The sequence below is a fragment of the Mesoplodon bidens genome (assembly GCF_964165515.1).
Source record: "Mesoplodon bidens genome assembly, contig: HAP1_SCAFFOLD_197, whole genome shotgun sequence".
NCBI lineage: Eukaryota > Metazoa > Chordata > Mammalia > Artiodactyla > Ziphiidae > Mesoplodon > Mesoplodon bidens.
Genome location: NW_027672364.1, coordinates 229,809 through 251,500, shown reverse-complemented (window position 1 = coordinate 251,500; position 21,692 = coordinate 229,809). Strand labels below are relative to the sequence as shown.

Sequence of the window (21,692 nt, the reverse complement as noted above, 5' to 3'; positions counted from 1 at the left end):
ATGGTGGACACAGCTCCAGGTGGTGTCTTTCTCAGTGTGGAGATTTCTGTTCCAGCTGATGCCCCTGATCCAGATGACAACAGAAATGGACCCCATCCCCCATCCCTGTCAGGCCCCTCAACACGTGGAAATGCTGTGACCTGGGGTGGAGGGGGCAGAGTGAGCACAGGACTGCTCACACCCCTGGTTTCTCCCTGGAGCCAGGCCCTACCTCTGGGCCCCAATTCCCAAGGCAGCCTCCAGAATGGGCACAGCAGTGAGAGTGGAGCCAGGACTTGTGGGAGAGGTCGGTACCCAGAGGAAAGAGTTGACAGGGCTGGGACCTGAGCCTGGCTGCTGCTGGGTCCTCTCAGGGGCACCCAGAAGTGAGTTCTGGGAATATGGGGAAGCTGGACTTGGACCTCTCGGCTCCTGCTGGGAGAGTGCCACAGACAGGTGATGCTGATGGAACAGCAAGAAAACAGAAAGAAGCAAGTCCCTTTGCCCTTCTCTTGCTGCTCCATCTTCCATAAGGTACAGTAAGACAAGAAATTGAGAGACCAAAAGAAAAAAAGAAATGGAGAGACCCAGAGACAATACACAAAGACTTCACAGACACACCTCTCAAGAGAGACTTCTCACGCAAACACCTTTCTCAGAGATCACATACTGAGACCTCACACAGGGACCTCATGTTGCTTCACAGACCCTCAGACAGAAACCTAGCACAGATTTAACAGATTTCCCAGAGATACCTTCCAAAGGGACCTCATACAGAGACTTCACACAGAGATCTCACCCAGAGACAACACACAGAGACTTGGCACAAAGACCTCACAGAGACCTCACATCTATTCTTCAGTATCCATTGACAAGTCTTTCTTAGTGAATAGGAAACCACTTAGCAAACTGGCAGCATGATAAATATATCATCAGTTGTGCCCCTCTGAGATCCACCAGACACTCACTGTCAGCATTACTCTAAATGGGGAAATGTTTGAGAAGTTTTGTTCTTTTGTAATGTCACTGCCTCTGAACAAAAGAATTATACATTCCAAATGTAGATTTGCAAATTTCATTGTTAGGTGTTCATTAGCTTGAAAATCACAAATTACATTTTTTTATTTTTATTTATTTTAGAAGAATGAAGAAAATAATGTTTATTTCTTAGAAATGCATGTAGTACTCTATTTTTTATTTTTAAAAATTTTTATTGGAGTATAGTTGATTTACAAATTTGTGTTAGTTTCAGGTGTACAGCAAAGTGAGCCAGTTATACATATACATATGTCCACTTTTTTTAAAGATTCTTTTCCCATATAGGCCATTACAGAGTATTGAGTAGAGTTCCCTGTGCTATACAGTAAGTTATTATTATCTATTTTATATATAGTAGTGTGTATATGTCAATCCCAATCTCCCAATTTATCCTTCCCCCCTTATCTCCTGGTAACCATAAGTTTTCATTTGTACCCTTTTTTTTTAGGAGAATCACAAATTTTAAGCACAACTAGAACACTGTCAGTCTCCAGTGAGGGAAAATATTTGTCCAGTTTTAGTTATCATCCAGTCAAATGGTATCTGGCACATTTTTTACTTTATTGAGGACAAAACTTAAACTTGAGATGGCTTACTTGTTTCCTTTGGAAACATAAGAAAAACCTGCAACAAAGGTACTCTAGGAATGAAATAAACCAAGAAAGAAGCATCCGGACTCACATTCACTTCCCAGAGGGCTGTGTAACTAGCACATTATTTTGCACATAATAGCTTGCATCAGGTTTGTGGGGTTTGCTTTATTTTTTAACAGGCCAATAATCATGTGAGGATTTTTCACAAGTCAAATTTCTGGTTTTAAATTTTACATTCTGGCAAAATTATGCTTCTGAATATTATTTTATTTCTTAAAATGTGGTAATGCCCTAAAATGATATTACACAATCATAACGTTCAGCTAACACTTAAAAAGATGGGCTATTAAGGCTTCATTCTTAAATAATTCTATGAAATGCACATTTTCTAAGACATGCAGTTAGGATCCATTTTATATTCATTATAGGGTTAACACATTGCTTTAAAAATTTTTGAAGGATTATAAAATATATGACTTAGCCTATGCTTGACATTATACATGTTACCTCATAAAATTACTGAGGGAAGGATACCTGAATATCTGAATTGAAGGTAGTCTACATTTAATCTACATTTGGCTTATAACAATGAATAATGAAAGGCTTTCATTTATTATATATCTCACACTTTCCAAAGGGTACACTTCTAAAACACTACTGATTTCTCACTGCTAATAAGCAACCTATTGTCCTTGCCTTGGTAAAATCTATTTTAATGACAGCTGGTTGTCTCCCAGATTATCCATTGGTATTACAGCATCACGGTCTTTTAAGAGGAGCAGGGCTGACACGAGGACTCTGGGCTTATTTCTACAAGAAATTTAGTTTTTCTATTCTCCTAATTAACAAATGTATAAGTATTAATTTTTCACTTTACTCCCTTTCGTCGTTGAATCAGAAAACAATGGACTGTGGTCACATATGTCATCTAATACTCTATCAGATCACTTTGTTTTAATAGTGCAGCTTACTCAGGTAACTTTACTGATCCGAACCAAATGGAATCAATTAGGAAAAAGTTCATACAGGAAAATATCCTTTTCAAAGTTGACTATTTTAACACAGTTAAATAAGCGATTATTTTTTAATCCTTTGAGTTAAAATTGTTCAGGGTGGCCAAGAAAGTCTGGAAACATGAAAAATGTCCATAAAAGCACTTTATTACTATAATACGTTGAATGTGTTGCTCCTCATTATTAATTCACAGTTCATTAAGCTGGGCAAAATCACAATGAGCAATGTGCATTAAAGCAAAATTCCCATCAATCATTTTCCATCTGCCATACATTGTGTCAGATGATTTGTGTGTCTAATTTTCATGGAAAAACTTGTACTTTTACTCCAGAATAAGAAATCAAGGGGGATCAATCTATTAAAAAGATATTAATATTCCCAGACTCTGTGGCCTTCAGTATTTTCTTTTTAAGAAGATTCACCTACTGCAAATCTTATAAATATTTTTACCATTTAATATGCCCAGACAAAATGGATACAAAAATTAGATAAAAGAGAAAGCAACAAAAACAGATCCCCTTTGTTTTCAAAACATTTGATGTTTACATCAAAATATTTTGTTGAAAATGAAGTGATTTTTAATCTATAGTTAAAAGACACTCTAATGATATTTAGAACATATTACAGATCTGGATTTTTACAAATAGATTTTTATTTAAAACAGGTCTCACACTGATATCAATAAACCAGGCACTCTAGAACAAAATGTGGAGATGGCAATTATGCGATGACTTTTTAATACTCCAAGGGAAAAAGAGTTTTTCCAAAGTAGTCCATCTACAATATTAACCCTTAAGATCTACTCCCCTTGATAGGTTTCAATATTATTTTCTGTTTTATACACATTTACTTTATAATTAACTCCTACAGGAGGACATTTCTGGAAATGTTCCCAGATATCTACAGCCACACTTTCTGTCATGATCACACCATGGAAAAAGTAGGGAACATCCAGATCCTGATGATCCAGGGGTTTCATAATTACCCCTTTGAGGTCAGTCAGAATCACAATCATTCCCAGAACAGGGTCGGTCTTTACATTTGTGCCCCTAGACATGCAGATTGTAACACTACCCACCCAAAGGCAAGTTGTCTTCCTTACTCAGGTTTGCAGGGGCACCACTCACTGTGGTAGCTAGAAGAGTCCGTTGCCCCCACCCCGGACCTGCATTCTGTACTCTCCACAGACACATCGTACTACAAATATACAAGTGGTGCTGATGAAACTTCCAGAAAGCTATAAAATAATGCATGCCAGGCATGGTAGATGAGGATTTAGAAAATGCTAACATCTTCTCTAGGAAATAAAGGTGACATACCTATGTGGCTTTAAGCATTTTTGTGCATTAGCTGGCCCCCTGGATCTGGGAAACAGCATCTGATTTTGAAGTTTCTCAGCCTCATTCTCTGCAGTGAAATCTGAAGCTCTTCCTTCCTTCTCTGAGTCCAGAAGCTGGAATTGATACAGTCTGCTCTCTGTGATTTCTCTCTACCATTTGTTTCCAATGACCACTTCAACTCAGATATCTCTCAAATCAGGGATCACTCCTAAACTTCAGGAGGAAGGTCACTGCCCTTTTTATTCCCACCACAATTTTATGCTAGTAACCCTTTACAGTGTCAATAAACTTATTTTGTAGAATGTGCCCCCTGGACTCCACCTGCTAAATCTGTTTTTTGGGCAAATCATTTGTTACTTACCTAAACAAATTTTATAAAATCATATTTCATAAAATTGTATTTTATAAAATGTTATTTTCTTATTTTATAAAATTGGTAAATCTAGGGATTTAGGCTTAATTATTATTTTTAAAAATGTTGGTACTCATTTTGCCAATTTTTCTCTTTTTACATATATCAGAAAATGTGTTAAGAACTCAACTGTGAAGATACCACTATTTTTATTTTTTTTCACTTTTCGTACTTAACTTTTATAACAAACCTTTATTATTGCACAGGAAACATGAAAGTTTGTTCCTTGGAAAACATCAGTCTTAAGAACGTAAAGCTTAGCATGTTAGATCTGCGAGTAGCCTTGCCTTTTTTTTTTTTTTTTTTTGCGGTACGTGGGCCTCTCACTGTTGTGGCCTCTCCCGTTGCGGAGCACAGGCTCCGGACGCACAGGCTCAGCGGCCATGGCTCATGGGCCCAGCCACTCTGCGGCACGTGGGATCTTCCCGGACCGCGGCACGAACCCGTGTCCCCTGCATCGGCAGGCGGACTCTCAACCACTGTCCCACCAGGGAAGCCCAACCTTGTCTTTTTTTTAATGTTTTTTTCTGAATTGTTAAAAAAAAAAAAAGCCTTAAGAGCTTAGGAACAGAAGCAAATTGAGAATTAAAATCCAACTCATTCAAATGAAGTTTGTCAGAATAGTTTGTGTGTGGAGAGGACAGCTTCTAGGCACTTCAGAGAAACCAGCAGGACAGAATTGAGAATATCCAGCACCTTACAGGGCTTCTCACAGAAATGCTTTAATGCAAAGAGGTGACTAGATTTCACAGGGAGACCAGGGAGAGGATGCAGAGATAATTAAATCACATTCAAGCACCTGTTTACCTGGGAGGTAAGTTCCTTCATATTGTGGTCAGATGCTGTTTAGGGGGACACTGGTGCAGGGGAGGTGTTGGGAGGATGAACTCTTTTCTGAGTGATTTTGCAAGTGTGAAAATTCATCCAACAGAGATGCTAGAAAATTTTGCTCCTAGTAGCGAGCGTCCAACATGATATTTTGGGACAAAAATATGTATTTGGAAGAATTTTTCACAAAAGAGCAGTGATGGGAGGAAAAGATACATATGGGCCTGGCTAGTAATATTCTTCCTTCACAATTTTCTTGTGGGTTCCTGAGGCCTGTTGTGACTGCTTGGAGACCTGGTCCCCAAGCAATGGCCCTCTTTGTCATACTCAGGGTAACCCAGGAAGTTGCTTGTCTGAAGCAGAAAAGGTTCTCCCTTCCACTCATGTCCTCTTGCTGATCAGATGAACACATGGCATCATCTACAGCTGAGAGGTGTTTGTTAACTAGCTTTGTTTCATAGGACACAACTCATATATACTCTACAGTAATGTTTATCACTGTCTTTTATAATCTCAAGGTAAGAAGTAATCAGTGTTAAAATCATTCTACTGGAATAACAAAGCACATGATTTTTTTCCCCTAATAGTGATTGTATTTGTTTGCTAGGGCTGCCATAACAAAATACCACACTGGCTACTAGGTGGCTTAAACAACAAAAGTATATTTTCTCATAGTTCTAGAGGCTAGAAGTCCAAGATCAAAGTATCAAGTTTAGTTTCCTTGAGGTCTCTCTCCTTTGATGGCTACCTTCTCGCTGTGTCCTCACATGGTTGCCCCTCAGTCTGTGCATGTCTGTGTTCTAAAATTCCCCCCTTATAAAGATACAAGTCATATTGGATTAGAGTCCATCCATATGATCATTTTACCTTAATTTTCTCTTCCAAAGCAGTATTTCCAAGTAGAAGTTAAGCTTACTGTACAAGCAATCAGGTATTTAATAAGAGGCATTGCTATGGAGACAAAAAAACAATGGTTAATAATTGAGGCAAATTTCGGATCAGTTTTTGAGTTCTGAGGGTAGACAGTTGAGAAGATCTCTAAATGTCAGGGTTAAAGCATCTTTTGTAGTTTGAATGTCCATCAGATGTTCAGGTAAACTTTCTGAGTGGTCCATATAGCAACAGGAACGAAGAAGATTGTCTAAACATGAGCTGCTGTGGAGATTTCTCTGAAGTTTATATTAAGGTATCTACCTTCAGTATGCAGGACTTCAGAAAAAAAGGCAGTTTTAGTTGCAATGATTCCAAGTCAAAAGGGTGGGAGAAAATTTGGAAACACTAGTTTGGAGAGTTGTAGTCAGGTAGTGGAGGAAACTAGAAAAATTCAGGATACAGTTCAGTTTTCAGGTAATTAACAAAACTTCAAGGAAAATTAATAGCACTAGAATCTAATATCCACAATACGTATTTTGGTTTCTATTGAAAGATAATTTTTCCCTCTAAAATCACCCTCATTTCTATCAAAGATAGCCAAATTAAGACAAATTTGTTTGCAAAATAAGTCTAGATTCAATAAACTTGGTCTTATTTATATAAGTATAGCAAGGATTGTGACTGACCATATAGGCTTGTTTTTTATTTTTATTTTTTGCTTTTATTAAGAGAATTTATTGCCTCTCTCTCCTCCCAATAGCTCAAACGTGAAGAAGCAACATCAGAGGAAGACAGACAGACAAATGGCTCTTTGAGTTTGTCCTTCTTGGCACTGGTGAAGGAAGAGGCAGCTTTCTCGAAGTTTTTATCTGCTTAATTGGATGTAGTGGAGAAAGGCAAGGAAAGTCAGAGGATAAGTGAACAGGCTCTGCACCTACCAAGGATGTGTTATCCTCCTAATTGTCCCAGTAGGAATATTCCATTCATGTTCTTTGATCTGATCCTTGCATTGGAAGACACTTCTTTTTTTAATCTCTTTTTTAAATTTAATTTTTATTTTATATTGAAGTATAGTTGATTTACAATGTTGAATTAGTTTCAGGTGTACAGCAAAATGATTCAGTTATACATATACATATATCCATTCTTTTTCAGATTCTTTTGCCATATAGGTTATTACAGAATACTGAGTAGAGTTCCCTTTGCTATACAGTAGGGTCTTGTGGATTATCTATTTTATATATAGTAGTGTGTATATGTGAATCCAAACTCCTAATTTATCCCTCCCCATACCTTTTCCCTTTAGTAACCATAAGTTTGTTTTTTAAGTCTGTGAGTCTGTTTCTCTTTTGTAATTAAGTTCATTTGTATCATTTGTTTAGATTCCACAGATAAGTGATATCATATGATATTTGTCTTTCTCTGAATTACTTCACTTAGTATGATAATCTCTACATCAATTCATGTTACTGCAAATGGCATGATTTCATTCATTTTTATGGCTGAGTAATATTCCATTGTATATATGTTCCACATCTTCTTTATCCATTCATCTGTCAATGGACATTTAAATTGCTTTCATATCCTGGTTATTGTGAATAGTGCTGCACTGAACACTGGGGTGCATGTATCTTTTGGAAGTATAATTTTCTCCAGATACATGCCTAAGAGTAGGATTGCTAGATCATATGGTAGTTCTATTTTTAGTTTTTTAAGGAATCCCATAATATTCTCCATAGTGGTTGAATCAATTTACATTCCCACCAACAGTGTAGGAGGACTCCTTTTCTCCACACCCTCTCCAACATTTTTGTAGTCTACAGTTTGTAGACTTTTTGATGATGGTTACTCTGACTGGTGTGAGGTGATACCTCATTGTAGTTTTGATTTGCATTTCTCTAATAATTAGCGATGTTGAGCAGATTTTCATGTGCTTTTTGCCCATCAGTATGTCTTCTTTGGAGAAATGTCTGTTTAGATCTTCTGTCCATTTTTTGATTGGGTTGTTTGCTTTTTTGATATTGAGCTGCATAAGCTATTTGCATACTTTGGAGATTATTCCATTGTCAGTCCCATCATTTGCAAATATTTTCTCCCATTCTGTAGGTTGTCTTTTTGTTTTGTTTATGGTTTCCTTTGCTGGGCAAAAGCTTTTAAGTTTTATTAGGTCCCATTTGTTTATTTTAGTTTTTGTTTTCTTTCCTCTAGGAGGTGGATCCAAAAAGATATTGCTGCTGTGAAAGAGTGTTCTGCTTGGATTTTCCTCTAAGAGTTTTATAATATCCCATCTTACATTTAGGTCTTTAATGCATTTTGAGTTTATTTTTGTCTGTGGTGTTAGAAAATTGTTCTAATTTCATTTTTTTTACATGTAGCTGTCCAGTTTTCCCAGCACCACTTATTGAAGAGACTGTCTTTTCTACATTGTATATTCTTGCCTCCTTTGTCATAGATTAATTGACCATAGTTGTGTGGGTTTATTTCTGGGCTCTCTATTCTGTTCCATTGATCTATATTTCTGTTTTTGTGCAAGTACCATACTGATTACTGTAGCTTTGTAATATAGTCTGAAGACAGTGAGCCTGATTCCTCCAGCTCCATTTTGCTTTCATAGTATGCTTTGGCTATTTGGGGGTTTGTGTTTCTATACAAATTTTAAATTTTTCTGTTCTAGTTCTGTGAAAAATGCCATTGGTGGGGGCTTCCCTGGCGGTCCGGTGTTTGGGACTTCACCTTCCAATGAGGAGGATGCGGCTTCGATCCCTGGTCAGGGAGTTGGGATCCCACATGCCATGCAACCAAAAAAACCCCAAAAAAACCCAAAAAACAAAAACCAAAAATCAAAGCATAAAACAGAAGCAATATTGTAACAAATTCAATAAAGACTTTAAAAATGGTCCACATGAAAAAAGTCTAAAAAAAAAATTCCACTGGTAATTTAACAGGGATTGCATTGAATCTGTAGATTGCCTTAAGTAGTATAGTCATTTTGACAGTATTGATTCTTCCAATCCAAGCACATGGTATATCTCTCCATCTGTTTGTGTCACTTTCGATTTCTTTCATCAGCATCTTAGAGTTTTCAGAGTACAGGTCTTTTGTCTCCTTAGGTAGATTTATTCATAGGTATTTTTTTCTTTTTGATGTGATGGTAAATGGGATTCCTTCCATAATTTCTCTTTCTGATCTTTTGTTTTTAGTGTATAGGAATGAAAGAGATTTCTGTGTATTAATTTTGTATTCTGTGACTTTACTGAATTCATTGATGTGGTGTATCACACTGATTGATATGTGGATATTGAAAAATCCTTGCATCCTTGGGATGAATCCCACTTGATCATGGTGTCTGATCCTTTTAATGTGTTGTTGGATTCACTTTGCTAGTATTTTGTAAATGATTTTTGAGTCTATGTTCATCAGTGATATTGACTTCTTTTTCTTTTTTTGCAGTACCTTTGTTTGGTTTTGGTATCAGGGTGATTATGGCCTCATAGGATGAGTTTGGGAATGTTTCTTCTTCTGAAATTTTATGGAATAGTTTCAGAAGAACAGGTGTTTAGTGTTCTCTAAATGCTTGAGAGAATTCACCTGGGAAGCCATCTGATCTTGGACTTCTGTTTGTTGGGAGTTTCTTTTTTTTAAATAATTTTTTAAAAATAAATTTATTTATTTATTTTATTTTTGGCTGCATTGGGTGTTTGTTGCTGTATGTAGGCTTTCTTTTTTTAGTTGTGGCAAGCGGGGGCTACTCTTCATTGCGGTGCATGGGCTTCTCATTGCGGTGGCTTCTCTTGTTGCAGAGCATGGGATCTAGGCACGTGAGCTTCAGTAGTTGTGGCATGCAGGCTCAGCAGCTGTGGTTCGTGGGCTCTAGAGAGCAGGCTTAGTAGTTGTGACCCATGGGCTTAGTTGCTCTGTGACATGTGGGATCTTCCTGGACCAGGGTTCAAACCCATGTCCCCTGCCTTGGCAGGTGGTTTCTTAACAACTGCGCCACCAGGGATGCCCTGTTGGAGTTTCTTAATCACAGTTTCAATTTCAGTACTTGTGATTTGTCTGTTCATATTTTCTATTTCTTCCTGCTTCAGTCTTCGAAGCTTGTACCTTTCTAAGAATTTGTCCATTTCTTCTAGGTTGTGCATTTTACAGGCATATAGTTTCTTGTAGTAGTCTCTTATGAGCTTTTGTATTTCTGTGGTGTCCATTGTAACTTCTTTTTTATTTCTAATTTTATTGATTTGAGCTCTCCCCATTTTTTTCTTGATGATGCTGGCTAATGGTTTATCAATTTTATCTTTTCAAAGAACCAGCTACTAGTTTCATTGATCTTTCCTAGTTTTCTTTGTCTCTCATTTATTTCTGCTCTGATCTATATGATTTCTTTCCTTCTACTAAATTTGGGTTTTGTTTGTTCTCCTTTCTCTAGTTGCTTTACTTATAAGGTTAGGTTGTTTATTTGAGATTTTTCTTGTTTCCTGAGGTAAGATTTTATCACTATAAACTTCCCTTTTAGAAATGCTTCTGCTGCATCCCATAGGTTTTGGATCTTCGTGTTTTTGTTTTCATTTGTAGGTATATTTTTAATTTTTGCTTTGATTTCTTCAGTGATACATTGGTTGCTTATAGCATATTGTTTAGCCTCCATGTATTTGTGTTTTTTACAGTTTTTTTCTTGTAGTTGATTTCTAATCTCATAGCATTGTGTTTGGAATAGGTGCTTCATATGATTTCAATTTTCTTAAATTTACCAAGGCTCACTTTGTGGCCCAGTGTGTGATCTATCCTGGAGAATGTTTCGTGTGCACTTGAGAAGAATGTGTATTCTGCTGCTTTCAGATGGAATGCTCTATAAATATCAATTAAGTCCTTCTGGTCTAATGTGTCATTCAAGGCCTGTGTTTTCATATTGATTTTCTGTCTGGATGATCCGTCCATTGATGAAAGTGGGGTGTTAACATCCCCCAATACTATTGTGTTACTGTCAATTTCTCCTTTTATGGCTATTAGCATTAGCCTTATATATTGAGGCGTTCCTGTGTTGGGTGAATATATATTTACAATTGTTGTATCTTCTTCTTGGATTGATTCCTTGATCATTATGCAGTGTCCTTCTTGGTCCTTGTTACAGTCTTTATTTTAGAGTCTATTTTGTCTGATATGACTATTGCTACTCTGGCTTTCCTTTGATTTCCATTTGTATGGAATACCTTTCTTTTACCCTCCCACTTTCAGTCTGTGTGGGTGTCTAGATCTAAAGTGAGTTTCTAGTAGGCAGCATATATATGGTTCTTGCTTTTGTATCTATTCAGCCAGTCTATGTCTTTTGGTTGGAGCATTTAGTCTATTTACTTTTAATGTAATTATCACTATGTATGTTCTTATTGTCATTTTGTTCATTGTTTTGGGTTTGTTTTTGTAGCTCTTTTTTCTTCCCTTCCTCTTTTGTTCTCTTCCCTTGTGGTTTGATGACCATCTTTAGTGTTGCATTTGGGTTGCTTTTTCTTTGTGTATCTATTGTAGATATCTGGTTTGCATTTCCCATGAGGTTTTGATATAGCAGAGTATATATATATATATATATATATATATATATATATATATATATATATATATACACACACACGAAAAGTTGTTTTAAGCTGCTGGTCTCTTAATTTCAAATGCATTTCCAATATCCTGCATTTGTACTCTCCTCTTCTCATGATTGCTTGTTTTGATATCATATTTGTGAGTAGATGATTTCCTACCTTTACTGTATGTTTGCCTTTAATGGTGAGCTTTCCCATTCATAATTTTCTTTTTTTCTAGTTGTGGCATTTTCTTTTTCATCTAGAGAAGTTCCTTTAGCATTTGTTGTAAAGCTGGTTTGATGGTGCTGAATTCTCTTAGCTTTTGTTTGTCTATAAAGCTTTTGATTTCTCTGTCAGGTCTGAATAAGAGCCTTGCTGGGTAGAGTATTTTTGGTCGTAGGTTTTTGCCTTTCATCACTGTAAATATAGTGGGCCACTCCCTTCTGGCCTGCAGAGTTTCTGCTGAAAAAATCAGCTGATAACCTTACTGGGGTTTCCTTGTATGTTATTTGTTGTTTCTCTCTTGTTGCTTTTAATGTTTTCTTTGTCTTTAATTTTTGTCAATTTGATTCATGTGTGTTGGCATGTTCCTCTTTGGGTTTGTCCTGTATTTGACTCTCGGTGCTTCCTGGACTTGAGTGACTGTTCCTTTTCCATGTTAGGGAAGTTTATGGCTATTATCTCTTCAAATATTTTTTCAGCCCCTCTGTCTCTCTCTTCTCCTTCTGGGACCCCTATAATGTGAATGTTGGCACATTTAATGTTGTCCCAGAGGTCTCTTAGACTGTCCTCATTTGTTTTCATTTTTTTTCTTTATTCAGTTCCAAAGCAGTGATTTTCACCAATCTGTCTACCAGCTCACTTATTTATTCTTCTGCCTCATTTATTCTGCTGTTGATTACTTGTAGGCTATTTTTCATTTCAGTTATTGTTTATCTCTGTTTTTTAAAACTTCTAGCTCTTTGTTAAAAATTTCATCTATGTTCTTGGTCTGTGCCTCCATTCTTTTTCCAGTTACTTGTATCATCTTTACTATCATTACTCTGAATTCTTTTTCTGGAAGATTGCCTATCTCCACTCCACTTAGTTGTTCTTCTGGAGTTTGATGATGTTCCTTCATCTGGAACACATTTCTCTGCCTTCCGTGTTTGTAGCCTCCTTTCCTCAGGCTGCAGGATCATGGCTCCTCTCACTTCTGGTGCCTGCCCCCTGATGGGTGAGGTTGGTTCAGGAGCTTGTGAAGTCTTCCTGGTGGTAGGGACTGGTGCCTGCCCACTGGTGGGTGGAGCTGGGTCTTCTCCCTCTTGTGGGCAGGGCTGTGTCAAGTGGTGTTTAGAGGCGGCTGTGGGATCAGAATAACTTTAGGCAGCCTGTCTGCTCATGGGAGGGTCTGTGTTCCCACCCTGTTGGTTGTTTGCCCTGAGGCATCCCAGAACTGGAGACTGCAGGCTATTGGGTGGGGCCGGGTCTCAGTGCCCAAATGGTGACCTCCAGGAGAGCTCACAACAAAAAATATTCCCTGGGTCCTCTGCCACCAGTGTCCTTGCCCCCACAGTGAGCCACAGCCAACTTCTTCCTCCCCAGGAGACCCTCCAAGACCCTCAGGTAGGTCTGACCCAGGCTTTTACAGAGTTACTGCTTTGCCCTGGGTCCCAGTACACATGAAACCTTGTGTGCACCCTCCGAAAGTGGAGTCTCTGTTTCCCCCAATCCTGTGGAGCTCCTGCCCTCAAGTCCCACTGGCCTTCAAGATCAAATGCTCTGGGATCTCCTCCTCTCATTGCCATGTCCCCAGGCTGAGGAGCCTCACGTGGGTCTCAGAACTCTCACTCCTGTGGGAGAACCTCTGTGATATGATGATTATTTTCCACTTTCTGGGTCGCCCACCCAGTAGGTATGAGATTTGATTATATCACGAAAGCACCCCTCCTACCATCTAGTTGTAGCTTCTTCTTTGTCTTTGGATGTAGAATGTCTTTTTTGTATGTTCAAGTCTTTTTTGTTGATGGTTGTTCAGCAGTTAGTTGTGATTTGGGTGGTTTCATGAGAGGAGGTGAGCTCACGTCCTTCTACTCTGCCATCTTTGTCTCTACCCTCTCTCCTGAATGTCACTGTGAGGAGTTCTGGCTTCTTAAAGTCCAATTTTGATTGAAATTCATGAAGGACTTCAGGCTTGACCTCTGGTCAACCACTGTCTATGCAGAATATCTCCAGGGTTAGAGGGAAATCTCCCATATAGGCTCTTTTAAATCTGCTTTGCTGGAACTTTTTATAAGGAATCTCCAGATTAAACTTTTAATAGTCCCTTGAGGCTAAGAAGCCAAGCCAATCATTTGACATCCATAGATTTGGGGGAATTTTTCTCCTCAATGTCCCCCAAATATTCTGAGGTTCTTGCATTTGCCAGGAAGTGACCTTCCTTACTCAGCTAGTAAGGTTGCTGGGAACTCTGTAAGCAAGGTACCACACTATTTTCCCAAGGGGCTTTATTGGCTCCATGAAGTCAACCTTAGTTTCTTAAAGCTGTTTGGTCAAATCTAAGTTTATGTATATCTCTCTCAAATATGACATTCTAGGCAAAACTTTAGTAATATAATCAATGTTTGCAATTATGTGCTATTATAAGGAGAACAGATTCTTATTGAAATTATGCAAATAACTATATTGCCAAGAAAATAAGAATGTTCACCGAAAGCCTCTGAATTCTGGAGGAATCGGGTAGGGAGAAAAAGACAAATGATTCAATTTTGCTTACAAGGGTATAATTTACCAAATTGCTCTAAGCTTCCGAGAGAAAAACAGGGCTTCCCTTGTGGCGCACTGGTGGAGAGTCCACCTGCTGATGAAGGGGACACGGGTTCGTGCCCCGGTCCGGGAAGATCCCACATGCCGCGGAGTGGCTAGGCCTGTGAGCCATGGCTGCTGAGCCTGCGTGTCCGGAGCCTATGCTCCGCAACAGGAGAGGCCACAACAGTGAGAGGCCCACATACCGCAAAAAAAAAAAAAAAAAAAAAAAAGAGAAAAACAAATTTTCCTAAATTTGGAGAAACAAAACTTAAAAAAAAGAACCAGCAATGTTTCAAATTTAAAAATCATAGGGCTTCCCTGGTGGTGCAGTGGTTGAGAGTCTGCCTGCTGGTGCAGGGGACACGGGTTCGTGCCCTGGTCCGGGAAGATCCCACATGCCGCTGAGTGGCTGGGCCCGTGAGCCATGGCCGCTGAGCCTGCTCGTGCAGAGCCTATGCTCCGCAACAGGAGAGGCCACAACAGTGAGAGGCCCGTGTACTACGAAAAAGAAATCATAAAATGGGGCTTTCCTGGTGGCACAGTGGTTAAGAATCTGCCTGCCAGTGCAGGGGACATGGGTTCGAGCCATGGTCCAGGAAGATCCCACAAGCCCCAGAGCAACTAAGCCCACACGCCACAACTACTGAGCCTGTGTTCTAGAGCCCATGAGCCACAACTACTGAAGTCCACGAGCCACAACTACTGAAGCCCATGCACGTAGAGCCCACGCTCCACAACATGAGAAGGCCACGCACCACAACGAAGAGTAGCTGCCGTTCGCCGCAACTAGAGAAAGCCCACACACAGCAACAAAGACCCAACGCAACCAAAGATAAATAAAATAAATAAATTTATTTTTAAAATCATAAAACATTATAACCATCTTCTTCAGTTTACTTAGTCCCATGTAATTAATTCTTGTTTTGTTTGATCTTTTGTTAGAAGTTTTATGAAACCATCAATTTCTCCGTTAGGGTTTTGTAAATTCTTACTCAGTTCAGTGTAATGATTTGAAATTCATCAGAAACTTGTGCTCTAGAATACTTGTTAGATCCTTTTCCAAGAATTTCTCTGAACATGAAACACATTTTCAGGAAGCTTTTGTAAAAGCATCTGAGTGAAACCATTGTCTAAGTAATAAAAGACAAATATCCATTACTAAAAATTTGATTCATTCTAATGGAATTGACAAGAAAATTTATCTGTGACACAAAACATTTAAGATAATAACTAGAATTATGACTGATAACATTATACTAGGACATATCCAATTTTAGGAATTTCATATACTTTCTAGAACATTTATATTAATAACATTCACCCTTATGATATAACCTAGAGTTTATGATCATTTATTTAGCAATGCTTCCCATGTAAGTAACATACCAAATAAGCCTAATGAGTTTCATAGCTCTCTTTTCTAATAAGATAAAACAAATCTTTTTTTTTTTTTTTTTTTTGCTGTACGCGGGTCTCTCACTGCTGTGGCCTCTCCCGTTGCGGAGCACAGGCTCCGGACACACAGGCTCCGCGGCCATGGCTCGCGGGCCCAGCCGCTGCGCGGCATGTGGGATCCTCCGGGACAGGGGCACGAACCCGTGTCCCCTGCATCGGCAGGCGGACTCTCAACCACTGCGCCACCAGGGAAGCCCAAAACAAATCTTTTAAGGTGTTCCAGGGGGCCTCTGGAAAACCTGAACGTTATTTCCAGGTCAATAAGATTTCATTTAGAATTTGGTTTGGGGGAAAATCTACTTTTTCAAAAATAAAAATGTTTTAAAACACTTTGTCAAATACGATCATATGTCACTGTGAATTAATATTTAGTTATCAATTTAATCAAAGTGACAAAGATTCACATGTAAATACAGATAGTTAAATAGTTGTACAAAGACTTAGCTCTTTTAATATTGAAAGCACTCAGTTTTTCTTCAAAATTATCAAAGACTCATAAAGACAAAATGAACAATATTTGTTTTGCTAGACAGATTACATTAAATGTAAAAAAAAGTCTTTGTTTACAATTTCTCATTAAGAGCAGACTAATAATTAAGAAAATTTTGCAAAAAGAGAGAAAAAACAAATTTTAATTTTCTACCAGCTTACATTGGATATTAAAACTCAATCATCCGCCTGCCGATGCAGGGGACACGGGTTCGCGCCCCGATCCCGGAGGATCCCGCGTGCCGCGGAGCGGCTGGGCCCGCGAGCCATGGCCGCGGAGCCTGTGTGTCCGGAGCCTGTGCTCCGCAACGGGAGAGGCCACAGCAGTGAGAGGCCCGCGTACAGCAAAAAAAAAAAAAAACAAAAAAAACTCAATCAATCACTTTATTAAATTCATTCCAATCTTAGACCTGACTACACATAAAATTCCTTTCTAAAGATTCCTTTTTAACAAACCTCTTACAACTTTCTATGTCCATTTTGGTTTGTCCCTTGTTCTCTTTCCCATTTAGAAGTAACCGGCTTTAGGACAAAAATCACTTAACAAAGTTTTTACATTAACAAAAACATCTCCATACCTTACACTTTTTCTTACCCCAGAACACATTCTAATTTCCTTATAATTCCTAGCAGCTTGAACCACATATATTATTTACAATTCTTAATCCTTTGAAGCTTTAATTTTTTTGTAAAGATAAAGTTAAAATTATTAACTGTGTAAGTATTTTGTGGCTTGGCAAACTTATAAATACATTTCATAATTTCTAGAAACATATTCTACTTCATAGTACAAGCTTTTAATGAAGCACAAGACATGTTTACTAATAGAACCAAACATATTTAGTGTGTAATAAGAGGTCAAAAGTAGGTAAACTTAGACTCGTTCAGCAATTAATATTTCAGTATTTTGTCTTAGTTGGAAATGATCTAGACATTCAATTCATTTAATTTAACTTAGCAAAACTCTAAGGGTACAATTTATCAAAGACATTTAGAAAACTATTTAAGTTGACATAGCAAAAACAATTATTGCTAAAAAAAGTTTACCTAAAAGAATTCTTATCTTATGTCTATTTAATTAATTTGTTCTTAACAATCACTCAGATTACTCATGACAATTTCATAAGATGTTAAAGTAGTGTTAGCCATCATCTTAAATTATTATTATTATTACTTTTTTCTGAGAAATTTTGTAAAAGAGATAACATGAGCTTATTTGACTTTTAGTAAAACTACATAGAATAAAGCTATTATACTTAATGCTGATAACTCTTAAGATATGTCTGTATTAATTAAACCTAAACCTGAACTAGATTTTACTTACCAAAAATTATCCTAGATCATGTGAATTTGAAAAATATTTGTATTTGTTTTTGTTATATTTTTGAGAATTTTTATATTGCTTGTTGGAATAAATTAAGTTTACTCACTCAGATAGCTACAGTCTTTTATTATTTATGGAGAAGACTTTTAAGTCTTCTTGCCCTTTAAGTGTACTTGCCCTTGATAAACAATTTTAAGGAGACTGTCATTTAGAGTTTGAGCAAGAGAGGGTTTTTGTTTAAAAAAAAAACCTCTTTCTTTTTTTCTTTAAATTTTAGTTTCAGGTTCTAACAATTGAGCTAATCTGGGCTCAGTCTCAGGCAATGTGGCTGTGTTTACATTTCAAAGACATGGTAAGATTTATAACTTTAAGGGACAGAGGAAAAAAAATGTAAATTTTCTTCTATGAGTTTTGGAGTGTATTTTTCTATTATCATAAGTCTCAGGGTAATTATTATTTAAAAAACTTTTTCTTCTTAAGTACAGGACAATTTTGTTCCAATTATCCTCAACTTTTATAATATCTACAAGAATTTGAGAGGAATAGGTTTCAGGGTTGGTGAAGATAAATGGGCCTTGACTCGTTCCTAAGTTGCATTTCTGGTTTTGTAGAGATTTGGAAGACAAAGATAATTGTTTCTATTAGCTCTTGAATATTGGCTTCCAACTGATCTTTTCCTAATTATTTGTAGGAGGGCCTAAGGAATTGCTGAGGAGATGGGGCAATTTTTAAAATTTTTCTTAAAAAGAGGAATTCATGTTGGATCTTTAAGTCTAATTTCTGTTATTTCATCTTAATAACGATTCCCTAAGGCTAGCTGTTATACATTATTTTTCCTTTCAATTTGATCCTTCCATAAATATCAATATGACAGCTGTTTATGATGAGAGCTCTCAAAAAGGCAATCTTTTAAATACAGCAAATTTAAAGGATCCATCATCTGGCCATTGAGGAGTAAGACCTTACATTAATTTCAAATAGTGACTCAAATCAGTAAGCCTTTTTATGGAACGACCCAGAGGTAACTTTTCAGGCTTAGAATAAATCCTTACCATGGATAAAATAAGCAGACTTTCAGATGGAGAGGGCACAGATGATATAGCCCCTATAATGTGAAAATTCATTTCCAAGGATAATCTAAGAAAGCAAAGGCCTTCATTGCACAGGCAGTAAGGGTGGTATAATGCAAACTGTGTCCCTGGTCTCTCCTGGGAATTTGAGGCACCTCTGATCCCAAACCTACTAATCTGTGACATCAGGCATATGCTACTGGAATGGGACTTTTCCAACACTAACAAGGCAATGAAGGTTGAAACAACAAAGGCCCCTTATGGACTGGGTCCCCTTAGGACAAACTCCTCTGACAGCTGGCACAACAAGACTAGAGTGTGCTGTTTATGACTTTGTGTCTCAGAACCCCAGTCAATTCAACGGGTTACCAGATGCACCCCAGTAAATACACCATCCAGATGGTGGAGACCAGAGATAATATTCTCACTGGACAAAAAGCCAAACTCTCAGGACATAGAAAAATACAGAAGGAAAAATCTCATCCAGTTTTTATACAGAGGACTGACAGCAAAGTTTGTCTTAATAGGCACTGGACTGGAGAGAACTGTTAACTCACCAGTCTGTGAGGCTGTCTCAAACAGCAGGCTTATAGGGCCTATGCCTGTCTTCTGCCCTATGGTTCTTTCTTCTTATGAAACATGACTCAGGAGACAGAGACAAAGAAAAACAGTGACTGTCTCTGGGAGGAAAGGATTAAGAAAAACTGAGATGAGATTACTCATTTCCAAATACCAGATTTTCTATGTCACAAGGATCTTGCTCCATAAGTATTTTCTTCTGCTAATCTAAATTTAGAGATAGAGAAAAGGAGACTCTTAAGCACTTTCCCTCCCACCAGACCTTAAAGGCCTGGGAAGTTGAGGAGATAAGAAATTTTACCTTCTGCTGGCCTTTGTCATGTGTCCTAGGATCTCTCAGCTGCAGCAGTCTTGTGGTGGGAAGCAGGGTTTAGCCAGCCTTCTGGTTGTCTTGTCAGCTGTTGAGGAGGAAGAAATGTCCCTGCCAACCTTCTTGAGTTAAAGAAGTAACAAGGTTTATACAGTCTTCTTGACCCTGCATTCCCTATCTCTGGTGCTAATGATGTCTTTCTACCTCCTGGTACAGGGAGGGCACCATTCACATGAGATATTAATTTCCTGCTTTCATGGAGACAGATAGGAAGGTCAGTGTGTCTCTCTTGCATCAGTCATTTCTTCAGTAACTTTAACTCAAAGTAATATTCCACTGAGGCATACTTTGGAGCATCCTGCCCTGGGCACCAACAAAGTCAAATGGTTTAGAGAGAAAGCAAGTCCCTATGTCAGCAGTGACCTGTGCTCATGGTGATTGTTATTCCATCTCCACAATACCATTGGGCTGGGTGCTCAAGAAACAGAGCTGTGAAAACATAGCTCCTGTCTCTTACAATTTATAGTACCAATGTTTCAAAGAAAAAGTTTTATTTAGTGCTTCCTTTGTGTTAGACAATAATGCTGGTATATTTTCAGGATATACAAATAATAGAAAGAGACATCTATGGTACTTGAATTGTAGTGAGACATTAAAAATTTCCCCCCAAAAAATCTTTTTCTTTATACTTATAAGAAAAAAAAATGTAGATTCATTTTGGATAAGATAAAGAAAATTTATGAAGTGATAAATCTAACCTGAGAAAGTAGAAAAGAACACAGTACACAGGCTCTGAGCATTCTACTCACAGAAAATATTGTCCTGTTCTTTTGCAATATGGACTTGTTCCCCTGTCCCTATGTCTGTCTCTTCCCCTCTCTGTTTCTGCCCCTCTTCTCTCTCTCCCTCACACATACACACATTCACTCCCCTACAAAAAAACCCATTGACTAAATGCTAATTGGCAGGCACTGTGCTCAAACTGAGGCTACAGTGGTGAGTTAAAAAAAGAGATAATTTTTCCATCCTCATCAAACTTATATTCCAAGATGGAGAAAGTGAATACTAACCAAAGAGTCACACAACCATAATATTGCAACCACAACTAACAACCATAACCACTGAGTTAAGCTAAGCAAGCCACTATTGTCAGCTTTCTCTCAACCCTCAGTAGAGTGTGTTCCACTTAAAGGCCTTGAGTAAGTCAATATTCTGTTGAGAAAATCCAGGAAATTTCTCAGTCTTCCACATCTGAAATTATACAGTTTGGAATGTCAGGAACAAGAGTGAGGGGAAAGGTCATTCAGAACTGCAACTAACCAGTTTCTCTCTTTCTGACTGCTGCAATAACCTCCTAGTCTATCCTGTGTTTACTCCCATTCCTCTGGCCTGTTCACAGAGCTGCCAAAGTGGTCCCTTAAAATTTAAGCCTGATTGTGCCACTCTATACTCAAAATCATCCAGTGAATTCAATTTAATTACAATAAATCCAAAGTTCGCACCAAGGCCTCAAAGTCCTTTTTGATCTGTTCTCCCCTTCTCCCATGTCTCTCTTGGCCTCATTCCTACCACTCTCCCCCTTGTTTTCTGTAATCCAGCCAAACTTGCTTCTTCTCCAGCTTTTACTAAAACACTACTTAGTAGACAAACAATTCAATTTAAATTGGGCAAAAAATTTAATAAGACACTTAACCAAAGAAGATACATGAATGGTAAATAAGCAACTTTTTAAAATGTTCAGCATTATTAGTCATCAAAGAAAAATTAAAACCACAATGCAAATAACTTCACATCTACTAGAATGACTAAAATTAAAAAGATTGATAGCATCAAATGTTAGTAAGGATGGAGAACAACCAGAAGTCCCATACGTTCCTGAAGAAAACGTGAAATAATGTACTATTTTCGAAAACAGTTTAGCATTAATACAAACCCCTAATTTCACCCCCTAGGAATTTAAATGAGAAAAATACGTCCACACAAAATTTGTACATGAACGTTCATAGAAACAACTTTATTCATGATTGTGAA

General features: G+C 37.8%; 1 long non-coding RNA gene across 1 annotated transcript in view; it reads right to left on the bottom strand.

Moving 5' to 3' along the window:
* The window catches only part of LOC308610328, a 33,014-nt gene extending 11,648 nt beyond the window's left edge, over positions 1-21,366 (bottom strand). Inside the window, exons 1-2 of the long non-coding RNA XR_014014514.1 lie at positions 19,653-21,366; positions 6,072-6,155 (exon numbers count right to left, since the gene is read on the bottom strand). This is a non-coding gene — a long non-coding RNA (uncharacterized lncRNA). The remainder of the gene's footprint in view (positions 1-6,071; positions 6,156-19,652) is intronic.
* Between the last annotated feature and the right edge of the window lie 326 nt (positions 21,367-21,692).